Source organism: Zea mays, chromosome 8 (assembly GCF_902167145.1).
Source record: "Zea mays cultivar B73 chromosome 8, Zm-B73-REFERENCE-NAM-5.0, whole genome shotgun sequence".
In the NCBI taxonomy this organism is placed as follows: domain Eukaryota; kingdom Viridiplantae; phylum Streptophyta; class Magnoliopsida; order Poales; family Poaceae; genus Zea; species Zea mays.
In genome coordinates this window covers 2,427,796-2,446,464 of record NC_050103.1, presented here as the reverse complement: position 1 = coordinate 2,446,464, position 18,669 = coordinate 2,427,796, and positions in this window count along the sequence as shown.

The window sequence follows — 18,669 nt, the reverse complement described above, 5'->3', positions numbered from 1 at the left end:
TAGAATTCACACTTGCTCAACTTTGCATACAACTGGTGCTCTCGCAATCTCTGCAACACCATCTTCAAATGATCTGCATGCTCTTCTTCGCTTTGGGAGTAAATCAGAATGTCATCAATGAATACCACCACAAACTTATCGAAATAATCCATGAATACATTGTTCATCAAGTTCATGAAGAACGCTGGCGCATTGGTCAAACCAAAAGACATCACTGTGAACTCATACAAACCATACTTGGTAATGAATGCCGTCTTCGGAACGTCCGAAGGTCGGATCCTGAGCTGATGATAACCTGACCTCAGATCAATCTTGGAGAACACACTGGCTCCTCTCAGCTGGTCGAACAGATCTTCTATTCTGGGCAAGGGATACTTGTTCTTGATTGTGACTTCATTCAAAGCTCGATAATCAATACACATCCTTTTGGTGCCATCTTTCTTCTCCACAAATAGGACAGGGGCGGCCCAAGGCGAGGTGCTTGGCCGGATGTAACCTTTCTCTGACAGCTCATCAATCTGCTTCTTAAGTTCAACCAACTCTGGTCCAGATATTCTGTAAGCTCTCTTAAAGATAGGGGAGGTTCCAGGAAGAAGCTCTATGGCAAACTCAACTTTCCGCTCTGGTGGCATACCCGGTAAGTCCTTTGGAAACACATCTGGGAACTCAGACACAACCTTGATACTCTCAATTGGGTCTGCTTCACTGCTATCAACAGCTGTCTGATAACAACTTCCTTTCTTTGGCTCAGGCGGGACTAACTCGGTCACCACTTCCTCTCCTAGTGGGGACACCAACTTGATTGTCCTTTTATCACAACTGATAACTGCTTGATACTTATCTAGCCAATTCATCCCTAGGATGACATCTATTCCCTGAGTACCCATTACTATAAGGTTGGCGGGAAACGCTATCCCCCTTATTTCCACACTTATATTCAAACAAATGCTATCGGCTCGAATCCTACCACCGGCTGAGTCAATTTGAATGGGGGTTGACATGGTAGTAATTGGAAGATTATGTGCTTCTACCCATGATGCAGTAATGAAAGAATGTGTTGCTCCAGTATCAAATAACACTTCTGCAATATGGGAGTCGACTGGGAACATACCTACTATCATGCCAGGGGTCTCCTGAGCTGCTTCAGCCTCCAAGTGGTTCAGTCTTCCATGATTGTAACGCGGCTGAGAGCGGTTGCCTGCTCCAGGCTGAGGCACATTTTGCTTTGCTGGGGCATTGGGGTCTGACTGCTGCTGGGCTGCCTTCTTCGGACATTGCATCACCCAGTGGCCTTGCTCTCCACAGTGGAAACATGCCCTGTTTCCAACCTGAGCTGGTGCTGCCTGATTGTTCTGCTGGTTTGCTGGAGCAGGAAGACAATGTGCTTGCTGATTCTGCCTCTGAAACTGACCTCCTGACTGATTGCTCTGACGGTTCTGGTACTGGTGTTGAGGATACTGCCTTTGAAACTGCTGATGCTGCTGAGGTGGACGCTGGTTCTGCCTGAACTGCTGAGGTTGATTGCCTGAGAAACGAGGATGACTGCTGCTTCCAGGCTGGGGTCCACTGATCTTGCGCTTACGATCCTCCATCTCCTTACGCTTCCTCTCTGTCATGATTGCTCTGTCAATCAGGTGCTGGAATGTCGGGAAGGTATGATTCATCAGCTGATACTGAAGAGGGTCAACCAAGCCTCTCAGGAAACGGTACTGCCGCTTGGCGTCGGTGTTGACATCTTCAGGAGCATAGCGAGACAACTGCAGAAACCTGTCCCGGTACTCACTGACAGACAATGGCCCTTGCTTGAGGGCCAGGAACTCCTCCTTCTTCACTGTCATCAGACCTGCAGGTACGTGGTACTGACGAAAGCTACCTCTGAACTCTTCCCAGGTGATGGTGTCGGGGTGGGCATGGGTGGCGAGGTAAGACTCCCACCATGACTGGGCTGCTCCTCTCAACAGACGGGGACCATACAGGACTTTCTCCCTGTCATCGCACTGAGCGGTATGCAACTCCCGCTCCACAGTGCGCAGCCAGTCTTCAACATCCATGGGGTCAGAAGAATGAGCGAACGTTGGTGGATGACCTCTCATGAACTCAGCACGCTTGTCTCTGGGCATCTGAGGCATCTGAGGCTGAGGTGGTGCTTGCTGCTGTTGCTGCTGCTACTGCTGAATGGCAGCCAGAGTCTGACCGATGGCTTGGACTGCCTGAGTTTGCATCAGAAACATCTGCTCGATCGACATCGGGGGCGGGGGCGGCAGGTGCTGTTGCTGGGGTACCTCCTCCTGTTGAGCAGCTCGCTCCTGCTGAGCACGCCTTCCTTCTCTGCGCCTGTTCTCTGACATCTGCAGAATGCAACCACACATCAGAACTGATCTGGCAAATCTTGCAGCATAAGAAAAGAGCATAGAATTCTTCAACAGCACTGAACAGATGAGCCTCTTCACTGATCTCCAACACAGACCACACAGCTTCTCAGATAAAGAGGAAAGTAGAATAAAAGGTTTCCCAACTATATAACTAACTCCATTAACATAATAGGTAAACCAAAATGCAGGGGATACCCACACTCTGGTGACAATCATTACAAAGATCCAAACCAAACATAGTTCATCATGACAAACATAAATGCACAGGATATAACAAACTACCCTGTCTAACTAAGACTAACTAAGAGCGAGACTAACGCTAAGACTGTAGCTTCTATGTATATATTTCGTATTAATTACAAGATCCAACTCTAACGAGCTATGGTTCTAGAGTTATCTTGGTCTTGCAGTCGGGATTGCCATAAGACTGGTGTCCACGCCGAGGTGAGCGGTACGGGTGCTGAGTCCCAACGGGAGCGGGGGAACCATCGTCCAGGTGACGACGTTCCACGCGCTCAACCCGCAGCAGGGCGACCTCAGCACGAGCCCTACTCAGCTCGTCTAATGCATGGTCCAGCTCCGTGTTTAGCACGGCGGCTAGGTTGACTGTGCTGCTCAACCTAGGATTGTCCTCACCGACAGGTGAAACAATCACGCCTCCTGTGCTGCCAGATGGACGACGGGGGTAATACTTCAGGTCAAGACCGTCTGCTACCCCACCGAAAACCGAGCAGTAGTGCGAAAGCACACGCCGTGCAGCATCTTGCATGGCTGCCTCAGCTGAGTCCCGCTCAGAGATAGAATAGTGCTCTGAGCAGACCTCAGCACCCTGGAGACTGTTCTCCGGACGACGCACCAAGCAGGTCGCCTCCCAGCGGTCCGGGTAGACCCCGCGACTATGCTGGTAGACCACACAGCGATACTCGATGGACCAAGTACGCTGGTTAAGTGCCCGACGTAGCAGGGTGTCGAGCGCATCGTGGAAGTGACACCCGTGAGCAGCGTCGCGAGTGATGGGTCGAGCAACCCATCCTTCCGGCTCATGGTTAGCAGAGAAGTCGATGTCGTGGCTCGAGCTGTCGTCGCCACCTCCGTCGTCTGGGTCTCCTCCAGCAGCTACTCCAGAGGCTGGGGCGCCCAGTGATGGTGCAGGGGGCGCCTCCAGGGGAAGCACAGGGGAGCAGCTCCTCACAGACTCTATCTCCTGTTGGAGCGAGAAAGAAGAGCCCTGCTGCTCCTGTCGTCGACGTTCCTGCTCCTCATGCAGGCGGTGGTGTAGTCTCTCCAAGTGGCTGGACTGTCCGGCCACGGGACGGCGAAGCGGACGCTCAGCAAGGCAGGAGGGTAAGAAGGGGATGACGGACTTTCGTGCAGTGTGTCTAAGTCGAGCCATCTACAAAAGACATCGCAAGCAAAAGGGTGAGAACAGAATTAATATGACCAGCAAATAATGAATCATAAGTAAATGAAGGATTAGAATAAAACACAATTTTCAGCAAGGTATATTATATAGTAGAACATAGGTTTGGTCGGTATGACCAACTTTTGAAGGGATATCAAAGTCAAGGCAGGGACAGAGGTCTATAGTCCTTAGAACGACCATTCTATTCTAGGTTAGCGGTCCTACAGTCAGCACGGCTTTGATACCACTTATGTCACACCCGGTTTTAGAAGGCAAACCGAATGCGAACCATGTACGTGCCAGAATCAGTTATTCACGTACACAGCAGTTACATAACATGGACATCATCACACAGTGCTCAAAATGGTATTAAAAGGGAAATAATAGTCGATTACATCATACGTCTGAGACGTCCATATAGTTCTTACAATAAATCAAAGTGCGAAAACGAAACGTAGATAACCACGGCCTTCACAGACAGCCGACTGGGGGTTGCCGCTAACCCACGCCTAGAACTCGTCGTAGTCTTGGAACTCCTGGAAGTCTCCTTCCACAGCTTCATCTTCGCCTGAGCAGTGGTTGCAATGCTGACAACCTGGGGATGGGGGGTTTGGTGTGTAGAGCAAGGGTGAGTACACATCAACATACTCAGCAAGTATCCTGTTTGGCTGTAGTGGACTAGCTTTATGTGGGGATAAGTCAAGCAGTTGCTTTTAGTTGGTCAGATTATTATTTACTAATAGAAAGCCAGGTTTTAGCATTAACCCAAGTTATTAGCCCGATGTACCGTTTCCAAACGGAAAGAATACCACTTACCAGTACCATAGTCATAACCAAAACCATCGATCTCATAACCATCTGTAAACCAAAATGTCTCTGATCAAGTACCACTAATCACTGGAGCTCCCTTGGCCGCTCATAACCGCGAGCACGACTGATATATCAGTTTTCCAAACACTCTACAGAGGTTGTGCACTTTACCCACAAGCCGTGATTCCCATTCTGCCCGGAGAGAGCTACTCCCCATTGACCACTACCTAGGTGGCCTAGCAGGGCATCACTACGTAGCCTTTACAAAGATTCCCCGGGGCTGTAGCCACCCGTTAGGTTTCCTAAATGCACCGCACTCCTCCCCAAGGGGCGAACCCAAACTTGGCAGAGCGAGCCGCATACACCGAGCCCCATTGACGGCACGACGGCTAAGTGAACTACACCCCGGATCCTCTAATTATTCAGCTAAGGGCATCCCATTCCACCCTCATGGTTGCACTGTTTTCCCGGGCGGTCATCCATAGAACAGGTCCTTACGGAGAGGCACTCGAGAAACCGCTCGAGCCCCCTTAAGGCCACAAGTACAACATCATAATAAGAGAAGGGAAAACAGCGTATCATAGATAATCTCATCATGTTCATTGATTAGAGTTTGAGCAATAGCATAAAGCTAAACAATAATAATCCAACCCAAATAGGTAAGCAAGGACATGGATAACAAAAGCTAGTCAATCCTTAAGTATAAATGTGTAAAGCGGGAGGTGAATTAAATAATGAATAGGACAGAGATAGGTCAAAGGACACTTGCCTCCACCAACCGACTGCTGCTCAGGGGCTTCTCCTGCGAGTTCCTCGGGCTCTTCAACCGGATCGTTCTCTATGCGATTGCAAGCATACATACATCCATCCATTCAAATTAGGAAACAAACAATACACCATACAAGAGAACAAATAAAGTAAATATGCATAGGATATCACATACGATAATGAATTTACCTTGGTTAGAAAGAAATGGGGGAAGGGTCTCGCGAGAGTTAAAGCTTATGCCTGAGACGCACTATGGGTTGATGAATAACTAGACGTCACGTGTTCTAGTTCCAATTGGTTCTAACAAAAGAATTAGCTACATGCACTAATGTAAGCGCGACCACTTTTAGTAGATTAACATTGAATAAGATAGACGATTAGCTATACAAATTAACTAACGCAACCAATTTCCAAATTGAGACTCCTTTCTTATTAATATAAACAACGTGATTAGCGTAGATAGGATACGGGGGGTAGACGATCGTGTCGCGAGCGCGACAGGGCGCTATGCGTCGCGTCGCGAGCACGATGAGCTATGCCAGAACGCTGTGCGAGCACGCGCACGCGCAAAACCACACGCAACGTGCCGCGAACGAGTCGCGCACGCGTCGGGGCCGTGCGCTGGCCGAGCTCGAGGCCGCGCGCCGAAGGCACGCTGGGCCGAGCTCGAGGCCACGCCGAGAGCCGACACGACTGGAGCAAGGCACGGCGGGGCGAGCGGGCAAACACGGCACACGGGCGGGGCGACGCACGGGTAGGACGGGGGCACGGCCGAGGCCGGGCGCGGGGGCGCGGGCGGCGCGGGCGGCCGAGCCGGGGCCGGGGCGGTTGAACCGGGGGGGCGGTTGAACCTGAGGGGGAGCTCGCCGGAGGGGGCGGGCGGACGAGGGGGGCGGGCTCGCCGGAGAGGGCGAGCGCGGGACGGGGCTCGCCGGAGGGGCCGAGCTGAACGGCCGGGGGCGGGGCCGAGCGGGCGAGGCGGCCGAGCCGGGGGCGGGGGACGCTGGCGCTAGGCTGAGGCGGGCGGCCGGGGTCGGGGAAGAGGCGGCGCGGCCAGGGCCGAGCCGGGCGGGGTCGGGGGTGCGGGCGGCCGTGGTGGCCGGGACCGGGGGAGAGGCGGCGCGGGCGGGGGCGCGGGCGGCCGGGGGAGAGGCGGCGCGGCCGGGGTCGAGCCGGGCGGGGTCGGGGGCGCGGGCGGCCGGGGTGGCCGGGACCGGGGCCGGGGCCGAGCCGAGCTCGCCGGGGCGGCCGAGCCGGGGGCCGAGGCGGACGAGGGCACGGGCGGCCGGGGTGGCCGGCGGACGGGGGGGAGGAGAGGGAGGAGAGGAGAGAGGAGGAGGGGGGCCTCACCGGAGGGGGACGGCGCGGCGGCGGCACCGGGGAGGGGTGGCGGCGGCACTAGGGCAGGGGAGAGGCGGCGGCGGCGCTAGGGTTAGGGTGAGGGTGAGGGAGAGAGAGAGGGAGAGGATTTTTGGAAAAAGAAAAAAAGAGGGGGGGAACGGTTGGGCCGACTGGGCCCAAAGTGGGGGGGAGAGGGGGCGCGCGGCTGGGCCGGCGCGGGGCCCACGCGGGAAAGGGGGGGGAGGGGGGCGGCTGGGCCGCCAGCTGGGCCGGCCGAAGGGGGGGCGGTTGGGCCGAATAGGGAAGAAGGGGGGAAGAGAAAAGAAAAAAAAGAAAAGGCTTTTTCTTTTTTCTAATTTCTAATTTCCTCTAGATGAAAGCATTCACATTTTTAATCAATCAAAAAGTATGCATGGTTCGGCATGGTGCATCACACAAAATAAAGTGTTTTAAGGTTTTGCTTTACACGAGGTCTAAAGCCAAAACCCGCTGCGACTTTGGAAAAGATCAAGGTTTAGCGAGAAGAAAAGGGAAAAAGGAAAGAGTAACGCCTGAATTTGGTGAGAGAAAAGAAGAAAAAAATTCTACCCCCAAATTCAGGGCGTTACAAGAAGTGACATAAAGTGATGTACCTTTGCATTTTACCTTTTCAAGGGGAGTTCCAAACTTGTGTTGGATTTACAATTCATTTGCAAGCTCTTGTTGGTATAGTTGTGACATAGGTCCAAGATATCAACTGAATATTGTCATACTAATTGAAAGATAAATCTTGATACATGGAGTCTAGATGTCACCTAGCATTTTCTTATCATAACAAGAGGCAACATGAAAATTGCACAAGTATGGATTATACAACTAGTGATCATGTTCGAAAAATATCAATTGAAAACCACCAATTGATACAATTTGATAGATAATCAGATCACTAATTGCATATTACACTAAGTTCTCCTCAAGTTTTAGTGCACACATATTTATGAATTCAATTGATACCTGTTGAGAGTACTTATTTGCAACTTACAGTACCATTGGCATAAAAGGAGTATCAATTGAACATAATCATGCAACATAAGAAACATGTGCACTATTTAATCAATTAAGTTCTAGACAGGAGAATCTATAAGCTATGCTACTTCAGATATTTGTAATCCAAAAAGATGTGATACATATTTACCAATTTTAGATGACGTTGGAGTAGCATATATAAGAGAAACTCATTCTCTTATGAAATGTATAGAAGATACATTTATTGGAGCAAAGAATCTTTGATACCCATCAAAATTTGCAGTGGAAGCGATTGTCTTTGCTTGAAGATTCCTTTCTAATTTGAGACTACACACATAATAGACTTGAAAATGAAGTTAGTCTCAAAGATTCAAATTATAGACCATTCTCCCCCTAAATGTGTGCATAGAAGTGATGAATATTTGTTTAGCTTATGCACTTGGACATGTGAGGCCAGGGGATTAAGTTCTACAATTTGAACCTTGGTACAAATAAAGTATGAAAATATGAAATTGCACCAATTTAAGGAATTATTCATACTCAAAAAGTATACTAATAAACATGATATGCAATATTTAAGCCAAGATTCTTGAGAAGTTAGCATGTTTGATTCATACCTCACTAAGATGACTTAAGACTAACTTATGACATCACCACAAGAGGTATTAATCAAATATATAGAGATTCTTTAATCATCACCACAAGTGCAACCTTATAATGTGACTTAAGATATTGCATATATATGCACACACTAGCATGTAAGAGCCTAGATACACAAATGTTATACAATAGTTCATGGAATGACACACCTTTGTTTTATGCCACATGGTCTCCATTATAATCACGAATTTCCATCTTAGCTTTTGATAGGCTTGACATTTCAAAGAGAAGCTTATCCTCTTCAAACGATCAAAAGAAATTCATTTTCATTTCTATGGAACCATTCATCCTCATTTGATGTTCTCCAAGGTGTGAGACTACACTACATGAACTTGAAAGAAATCATTAGTCTCACAAGATATAGGCTAAACTCTCCCTCAATTTGTGCATGTAAGGGTACACAAAGTACACTCATGCACATCAACAATATGAGGTTAAAGGAGATGTTTGCACTCTATCTTGGTTTAACATAACATGCTTTACATAGATGATGAAAATTATACCAATTAAAAGTTTAAGAACTAAAAGTATATCAATTGAAATCTTGAAGGGTAAAGCATGCTAATATGAACCTCAAACCTCATAATGAAGGATATCATATAAATATGTCACTACATCTTCATTATTTGGTTGACAAAAAAAATATAACTCCCTTCTTGAATCACTGTGATCTCTTTTTTCTTTACGATTTCATCCAACCAAGTGATCATGAACTTCTTTCAACATTTCTTGATTCGATCATATTTGATATGAGATCAATTGAAGCTCAATGATTGAAACAACCAAGACTCTTATATTTGTAGATTTTGAATTCATCTTCAAAGAACTTGGAAGGACCTTGTTGAAACACTTAGAAAATAGAGCATTAGAAACACAAGAGAGGGTTTCACAAATGATGATCCTTATATGTGGATGGCAAATGAATCATCATTATTGAAACCCAAAAGGATAGACTAAATTCCTTTAAATTAGTGCACACATATAGTTGATGTCAAAGTTATATGCACTATTGAACATTTTATATTGCAAGGAATTTAACCTATACTATGGTACATCCCACTAAGGATAGAATACTAAAACAACTGAAGGAGAGGAAGTTTTCATACCTTGGCCTCTTATCAACTTCTTCTTACTTTAGTTGAATAGTATCCTTTAAGCTTGTGATTTATCCAATTTAAAAATAAGCACCATCTCTCAACATAGATTTTATATGGATAAACTCAACACAAGAGATTGCATTAGTAGCACAAGCACTAGTTTCTTATTTAGCAACCCTTTATATGTGAAAGTCAAATGAGTTGCTAAAATAGAGAAACCTCATAATATGGACTAAATTTCCCTTGAGCCCTCATGCACAATATATTTTGAATGACATGGATAATATGCATGGTTGTTCAATGAAGTTTAAAGGGCTGATTTAATCCATATTATGGTGAGTGTCTAGTATAAACACTACAAGAAACTGGTTAAAGAACGTGGGTGAAAAACCGTCGAACTTAATGTAATAGGCCGTCGAACTTACCATAAGAACGTGGGTTTACCCACGAACATAGCCGACGGCGATTTTTGGACGAACTTAAAGAAGTAAGTTCGACGGCCCCCACGTTCTTAAGGTTAAGAACGTGGGTACCGTCGAACTTAAGGTTAAGAACGTGGGTTTTTAAGTTCGACGGGGGCCGTCGAATTTGTCACCATAAGTTCGACGGCACCCACGTTCTTAACCTTAAGTTCGACGGGGCCACGTGGCCGTCGAACTTATTGGTCGTGCCTGGGTCGGTGAGGGCTGCCCACTAAGTTCGACGGTACCCACGTTCTTAACCTTAAGAACGTGGGTACCCACGTTCTTAACCCTTTCCAGAAAAAAATAAAAAATACAGAAATGTAAAATTAGACACTCATAATATCACATGCAACACAATATATCACATACAATACAGATTTCAAACACATTGATATATGTTCATATCACAAATTCACATAAGTCCAAATATATAAGTTCGCAAATTCACATAATTAAGTCCAAATACATAAGTTCACAAATTCACACAGGTTCACATCCATAGTTCACAAGTTCAAACACACAAGTTCAAACAACAAGTTCAAACATTAGCTCCATCGCTCTCGATCAGGACATCAGATTGTTGTTCGTAGCTCCACCACTAGAATTGAGACATCTGTCCGCAAAGTCAACGTGAGGGGGCGGAGTCACTTGATGAGAGCCGGAATCCTACAAAATAAACCAAAATTCTCATAAATACACAACTGGCATTAAATCACATGTACACAAAGATAAAGGAAAACATGATAAACACAAAATGTGGCTTCCATATTTGTGCATGAACAAGAACATGAGAGTGAAAACAAACTTCATTTCAAGACGCATCACCCAATCAGCCACGTGGTAGATTATGCTTATATGCCAGACAACAGACAGCTATGCTACCTACAAAATATGAATATATATGTTGTGCTTTGAGAATACTTCAAGCATCAACCACCTGAACGAATATAATCCAATCAGCTTTAGTAACCCAAAATAAAAGGCTAACTAAAATAAATGCCAACTAAAACTAGATCCCAGCATTACATTCAGGAACGTACCGCTGGTGATGGAAGTGGCTGTGTTGGCCATGGGGGCCGTCCCCAAGGCCCCATTGGATGTGTAGGATATCCCCATGGTGCTGGCGGCCAATATCCCATACCTGGTTGTGGAGGAGGAAGAATCTGTCCTCTAGGGGGCATCGACCACTGTAAGTCCATCTGTGGGTTTCCTTGTCCGGTCTCAGAACCCTATAACCAAATAAAACGATGCATATGATTATAATTGTAAATGAAAGTAAATATACTACAAAACTATACATGTGTTTCATTGGTGTTTGGAGTCTGTCCAGATTGTGACGGACGGGTGAACTGAGGTCCCATTTGAGATCCCATCTGAGCACTGTACATCTGCAAATACAATAGGACATAAGAAAACTGAATTAACATGTCTGCATAAAGTTGTGTTGAAGGCAAGCTAGTTATATTTGTCTAGGGAAAACTGAATTAACATGTCTGCATAACTGGATTGTAGCATAACTACCCTATTCAATATTTATGCGTGCTGCATATTTTGTCTGATTTACTCTTCAGGTACAAGCTTATTGCATGTCACTTGTTAAGAAAATGAAAGACTCGTATGGCTGCCCTGGTGATGTAATGGTTGATTCTCACATTGGAGCATGGCCGGGTTGGACAACTGCCTAACTGCTTCAAGGCAATCAGTTGTGAGGATGCTGCTGCTTCTGGCTCTTTTCAGTATCCTAACACTTTTAGCCAAGAAAATCAATCCGAGCAAGTGCCAGTTAATACTAAGACGTCTCATTTGGAACAAAATGATAGAACCCAGGAATTTTCTCTGCACAATATTGCTAGTTTTCAGGTACCTCGTGTGACTTATAAAAGGGAGTTCTTTTTGCAGTAGATGTCTTTTTTATACTGATTATGTATCTAATGAGTCTAATGTCTATATTCACCACTAAGAATGGGAAAGCAAGAGAATATGACTGAAATTCAGCAAAGCTCAGCTCATAAGGTAACTGAAACTATATGGAATATAACTGAAAGCACTATAGAGAATATGACTTAAACTATAGGGAACTGTCAACCGATGGATATGAAACATTATTTCTCTATAACGAGTGACATTAGCGGGTAATTAATCTCGAACCCCACGTTTGACGTTTACATCTAAAAAATTGTTTTCTAGAACATCCCTTTAGCTGCTCCACCAAAATGTTGGAGTCACTCTCACTCGACGTTTTTTTTAGAGCAGAGTTGCTTGAGTTTAGAGTGTTTGGCAGCTAAATTATGGAGTGAAGACCCAAAACCTGGGGTGGAGCAGTACTAGTCCCAAACACCTCCTTTCCACATTTCCTCCTTATAATTTGCAAAGAACACTCCAACTGCACTCTTCTCTGTTTTCCTCAAAGAATATCCTTTTGCAGTGCATGATTTGCTTTTCTGCACTCTCAACCAACTTTCGAGTATTGGTGCACAAAAATTACATATAACTCAAGGTGGCAGTACTGTTGCAGTGCATGATTTGCTTTTCTGCACTCTCAACCAACTTTCGAGTATTTCCCAAGCATCAAATATTTATTTTATTTGCTTCACTTCACTATGGCAATGTGTTTGTGGTGTCCAAAGGCCTCATCGTTTGTGGATTTCGCAGGGAAGAAGGCTAAGTATGTCAGCCGCTACCGTATTACCGATTCATATTCATTAGATGCTGCAATGGAGGCAACTGACGACCAACGTCAAATCTCTGTTGGTGTGGTGTTTGTGACCGTTGGCATGAATGCTTTGATATAATGTTGCAAGTGGAATCTTCCGTGGCGCTAAGTTTAGTACAATCATGTTGGTTCTCTACAACACATTTTTCGTTCATTTATATGTAAATGCTAACTGCATCATCGCATCAAATTGTGTGAATAGTTAATTAAAATAAAATGTAAACACAAACATTTGGGTATGGCTACATAGATATTTGCAGGAGAGTTCTTGAATTGCAAGTGGAACGGAGGGGAGCCAGGAAGCCTTACCGTGCCGGGGCGTTGGGGCTTCGGGGCGTCCGGGCGTCGGGTCGGCGGCGCGGCCCGCTTGCGGCGGCGTGGCGGCGGCGCGGCCCGGTCCCGGTGACGGCGCGGTGGCGGCGTGGGCTCGCGGTGACGGCGTGGTGAGAGAGGAGCGCGTGCCCCGGAGGGGACCCAGGAAGACCTACCGTCCCGGGGCGTCGGGGCGTAGGGGCGGCGGCGCGGCACGGTCCCGGTGACGGCGTGGGCTCCCGGTGTGTGGCGGCGTGGGCTTCTCGGTGAGAGAGGAGCGCGTGGTGAGAGGAGCGCGTGAGATGAGACAGAGGGTGAGAGAGAGACGCGCGCACGTGGTTTTTTTGATGTAGGTTTAGGGTTAAGTTCGACGGTGTCTATAACCCCGACGAACTTAACTTAAGAACGTGGGTACCCACGTTCCTAACTAGTTAAGTTCGACGGTTTTATCCAGGGCCCACGAACTTAACTTAAGAACGTGGGTACCCACGTTCTTAGTATAACCCATGAACTTAACTCAAGTAAGAACGTGGGTACCCACGTTCTTAATTTTACCCACGAACATTTATCAGTTTCTTGTAGTGAAAAGAATCAAATCCAAATTAACTAGATAGAGAATACGTCACATAATTTTGGATTGTTCACCATATGATAATATTCATTCAACTTCCAATTAGACCTTTATTTCATAATCAACAACTAATGTATATCCTCAAGTGCTTCTTTTTCCTTAGTGGCTACACAAGTCACAAAAAGATAAGATTTGAAAATAATATGCACTTGAGATTCAGTTGTTACCACCCTAGCTACTATCTCCAAAGATGATTTATACATTCATTATCGAGCACCCAACTTGATCCATTGAAGGAGTGATCCTGCAAAACAAGTTTAAGCTTCATATCTTGGTACCCAATTTGAATTGGGTCCTTTGAGATTAGTAGTAAGAGCCTTGAGTACCCACACAATCCTTATTGTGGCCTTTCTCTTTGTGTAGGCAACCACATATACTTGACAACCATCTTACATGGTTTCAAGTCAATATTTAATCACATAGATAAAAAAACTAGAGTTAAGAATAGGAGCCTTTTCTCCTTTTATTAATACATCATTGTGTTGCCTTCTTGATGATGAACCTACCTTGACTTTGGGTGCACCTAGCTTATCAAGGTTAGTCGTACAAGCATTCATATCATAAATACAAGTTATACATGGAATTTACAACTTAGTGATCCAATCCTAGAATGAAGCATATGGATACCGATTGAAGTAGATTCCTAAGATATCAATTTGTAGGTTTCCAAAATTTAGATAGTATGGATCATTAATTGTACCTTTTACAATTTAAAATCATATCCATGTTAGTGCATATGTGTGTGATGAATATCAACAAAAAGGATTCTTATGCACTTTTAGAATTAATGATAAGGAAATTTTAAACTGCATCAAGAGTAGCTATTTAGAAAACAAAGATTACAATCCATATGAATGAGATACAAATTTACCATTTTGGATTGTCTTAGATTAGCTTACTCAAGTGAAACTTATTCTCTATGACACAAGATATATAATGTTCTCCCACTAGATATGTGCATCAAGTATTTGAATGACTTGCCACATGCACTTTCAATTCAGTTAAGAGTCTCAAGAGGAGTATATTACATATCATGGTCAAGGCATGACAAATTTGCAATGAATTAACTTATGCCTAAGAATACTTACCACCATATAGAATGTACCATTTATTATACCAATTTGACAGATCTTACTATCTGTGGTGGTGTCACCTTAGTATTCTTCTTTTCATCATTTATGGAGACTTCCTTCTTTGTTATCTCTTTTCCTTTTAAAACTAGTCGATAAAACACTTTGAAAAGATGTATTAGTAGTACAAGGAAGTATTTAATGAATGATGATATCTATATATGAATGGCAAACAAATCATCATTTATGAGGCGTAAAGGCATAAATTAAATTCCTTTTAAGTTAATGCACATGGAGCAGTGAATTCACAATATGCACTAATTTACAAATTTAAGCCAAAAGGAATTTAACCTTCATATTGACATTCCTTTCCTAGAATATATTAGTACCAATTGAAAGAATGCCACTTGGAAGGAACTACTATTGATCAACTACCAATTGAAGCAATTTGTTCTATACCTTTGCCTTGAGCATTCCTAATCTTTCTTTTAGGTGAAGATTAACCTTTAAAGCTTGTGATTTTATCAATTGAAAGAGCACAATCTCTACTTATGAATTTCCACGAAATATCTTAAAAGAGATTGTATTAGTAACACAAGCAATAGTTTCCTATTTAGCAACCTCTAGTATATGAATGAAAAGAAGATTACTAAAACAAGGAAACCTCATGATATGAACTAAATTACCCTTACAAGCATCATGCATAACATCAATTGTAAACAAGATGAAAGTAGTATGATTATTTAATTAAGTTTTACATGGCAAGTTTAATTCATAGCATGGTGAGTGATTAATGTAGAAGACTCAAAACCAATTTAAACAAGAATGAATACATCACATAGTATTGGTTCGATCTTCTTTGAATGTTGAATGGCACACTCCATTTGGGAAACACATTTTCATGTTGTGAGACTACACAAACACTTAGATAGAAACATTAGTCTCACAACTCTAGTCATATAGAGAATTCCCCATTTGGTAAGTGCTATAAGAATTTGAATTTCTTACTTAGCACTCTATTCATTTAAGAACATGGGATAATACTCTTTATGTCTAGGTCATGACAATAATATGATGATTAACTTGAAATATGCCACAAGATACATACAATCAATTTAAAGCATGTAGATTGTCACAATATAAAAAATATGAACTTGCAATCTACCATATAATTAGATCCTTTCCAAAGCAAGGTAAAATCTTTTAAGTTCATTCTCAAGTGCTTCATTTTTCCTATGTGGCTACAAAAGACACAAAGGAATATACCAATTAAAAGCAATGTGAACTTAAGAATTAATTGTTACCATCCTTTGGATATCACTTGGTTGTAGGCCTTTTGCTTGATTCCCACAAAGGTTAATCCTTATTCCCTACAACACAAGTTCTTGCTAGAGATGAATATGAAGTTAGTGATATAACAACTCAATTCATCTTTGGGTCAATCTTAAAGGATAGATAATGTAAGATTGATAGCTTGAGATAAGAATTGAGTTGAACCGCTCAAGCACCCCAAAGCTTCATATCATCTCTGGGTACCTGCAAAACTTATTAAGTACATTTTGGTACCCATTTTTGGATGGGTCCACCAAGGTTAGCTAATAAATACTTAGGCACCCAAATGGCCTTTGTGCTAGTTTTAGGTGAACTAAATATCTTTCTAGCACAAGTGTCATTTTTGGGTCTCCTAAGTGAATATGAATGAATTGACATGGTAGGCTTAGGATACTTACTCATGGGACAATCCTTGCAAAGGTGTCCCTTTCTTCGGCAAGTGTAGCAAATATGATTTTTAATTTTGCAAGACTCCTTCTTGCCTTGCTTCTTGTTTGCTACATGGTTAGTGAGCCTCTTTCTTTCCAAATTTAAGCCACTATCTTTTATGTAGGGACATGACTTAATCTCATGTCCCTTCTCATGACATTGATAACACTTTCTAGTGCATCTTCTCTTATTTGAAAGAGTGGCTTGTTTGTTACCTTGTGTGGAGCATGTGGAGGCGTGGTTGAGGCACTTGTCATGAGCTTTGTCTTTCTTCTCTTGATGTTTGCTCATGCCTTTCTTGGAAAGCTTGATATTCTTTTGAAGGGGTTTTGTGCATGCTACGGTTGTCCCCTTCTCAAGCTTTTTCACCATATTATCACGGTTATCTTGAGAAGGTTGAGCATGACATTTTCCCTTTAATTGAGTCAAGCTCCTTTTTAGCCTCTCATTTTCTTCCTTGAGCTCATTGTTTTCTTTTGCATAGGAAACATTACTTGTTCCTGAAAATTCTAGCTCAATGAAAGATTGGCTTTCTTGAGAGCAACATTTGTTAGCACATGATAATATAGTTTCTATATGAGTACATGTGCATATATGAGGTTGGTAGGATTTCAAATTAGTTAACACAACCTCATGAGCCATTTCTAACATGATATGTGAATCCATAAATTTATTATGAGAGCACACAAGCTTATCATGTTTTTCTTGCAAAGCTAGATTTTCAATATTTAGCTTTTCTACCGTGTTCTTGAGCATAGCATTTTTATTTTCTAATTGAGCAATATATGATGAATGATTAATAGCTTTAATTTGCTCAATTGAAATGTCTTCATACCTTTGGACCAAATCATCATGAGAGCACTTTAGCTTCTCATTCTCTTTGGTCAACTTCTCCAAGTCTTTGATTTTTTCGATGAGGATATCTTCTTGCTTATGAAGCATTTCCTTTTGTTCTTCCGCTCTTTTCATGAGTTTGAGCAAGCTCATCCGGTTCTTCTTGCTTAGTTGAGCGAAGAACTTTTGAAGATCTTCCTCATCTTCACTATCACTTTCTTGCTCCTCTTCATCCTCACTTTCGCTTTCACTATCACTCCCATTAGCAATAAAGCACATATGAGAAGTGGATTTGAAAGACGAACCTTGTGAAGAGGTGGATTCGTCGTTTGGTCTCCATCGATTATTTTCTTCTTCAATTTTGTTCTTCGCCTCATCTTCCTTCATTTTGAGGAACATCCTTTCGGCGATTCTCATGGCAAGATCTATTGCCCTAGGATCAACATCTGCACCAAAAGATAAAGTCGAGGCAACCTCAACTTTTTCAAGCTTAGAAGCACTTTCGTTTCTTAGTCCCTCCGACATGATCTTTTCCTCACGCGGTTAAGCGTTAGAACGAGGATTAGGCTCTGATACCAATTGAAAGTTGCCTAGAGGGGGGTGAATAGGCAAGTTAAAACTTTTTCAACAAAAACTAGAAGCAAATTGGGTAAAACTGAATTGATCTTGAAATTCACCCAGTTAACTTTGGAAATGAGATGTTCTAAATGATCCACAGGGTTCAAAGTAGTAGATCTGAGAAGGGCACTTCTCAAAATCCACACACCAAAAAGATATAAACAATCTTTCACGGAATGGTGAGAGAACGAAGAACACAAACAAACACAATGAGCAAGAACACAAGAGACACAAGATTTATCCCGAGGTTCGGTCACACCACCAAGGTGCCCTACTTCCTCGTTGAGGCGCCCATAAAGAGCCGGGTCTCTTTCAACCCTAATCCTCCCTTTTGCCGACCACAAAGGTCAAGCCCACACAATAATCTTTGCTCAAACGAGCGGGTAATACAAACTTTCTTGTGGTCTTCCACAAGATTTGGAGACTCACAAGCGACACCTAGTCGTCTAGGAGCTAGAAGCTCCAAGAGTAATGAATCCACAAAGAACTCGATGTAGTACCAAAGCTCGAATGAAGAAGAGTAAGAGAGATTTGGAGATGAAGCACAAAAACCGCAACTCTCAAACTCACTCAAAGATTTCTTCTCCAAAGATTTGAAATGGGAGAGGCAAGAGGTGTGTGAGAGAGAGTGGGAGGTGTTTCTCAGGTTGGGAATGAAGTTTTGTGTGTGCTCTGCTGTGGGGAGAGAGGTAGGAGTGAGTATATATAGGTGGGGCTCCAAAACTAGCCGTTTTTAACTTTTCTGCCCAAAAACCGGTTGAACCGGTCCCAAAACCGGTTGAACCGGTTTTCAAAAAGCTGCGTACAGCTT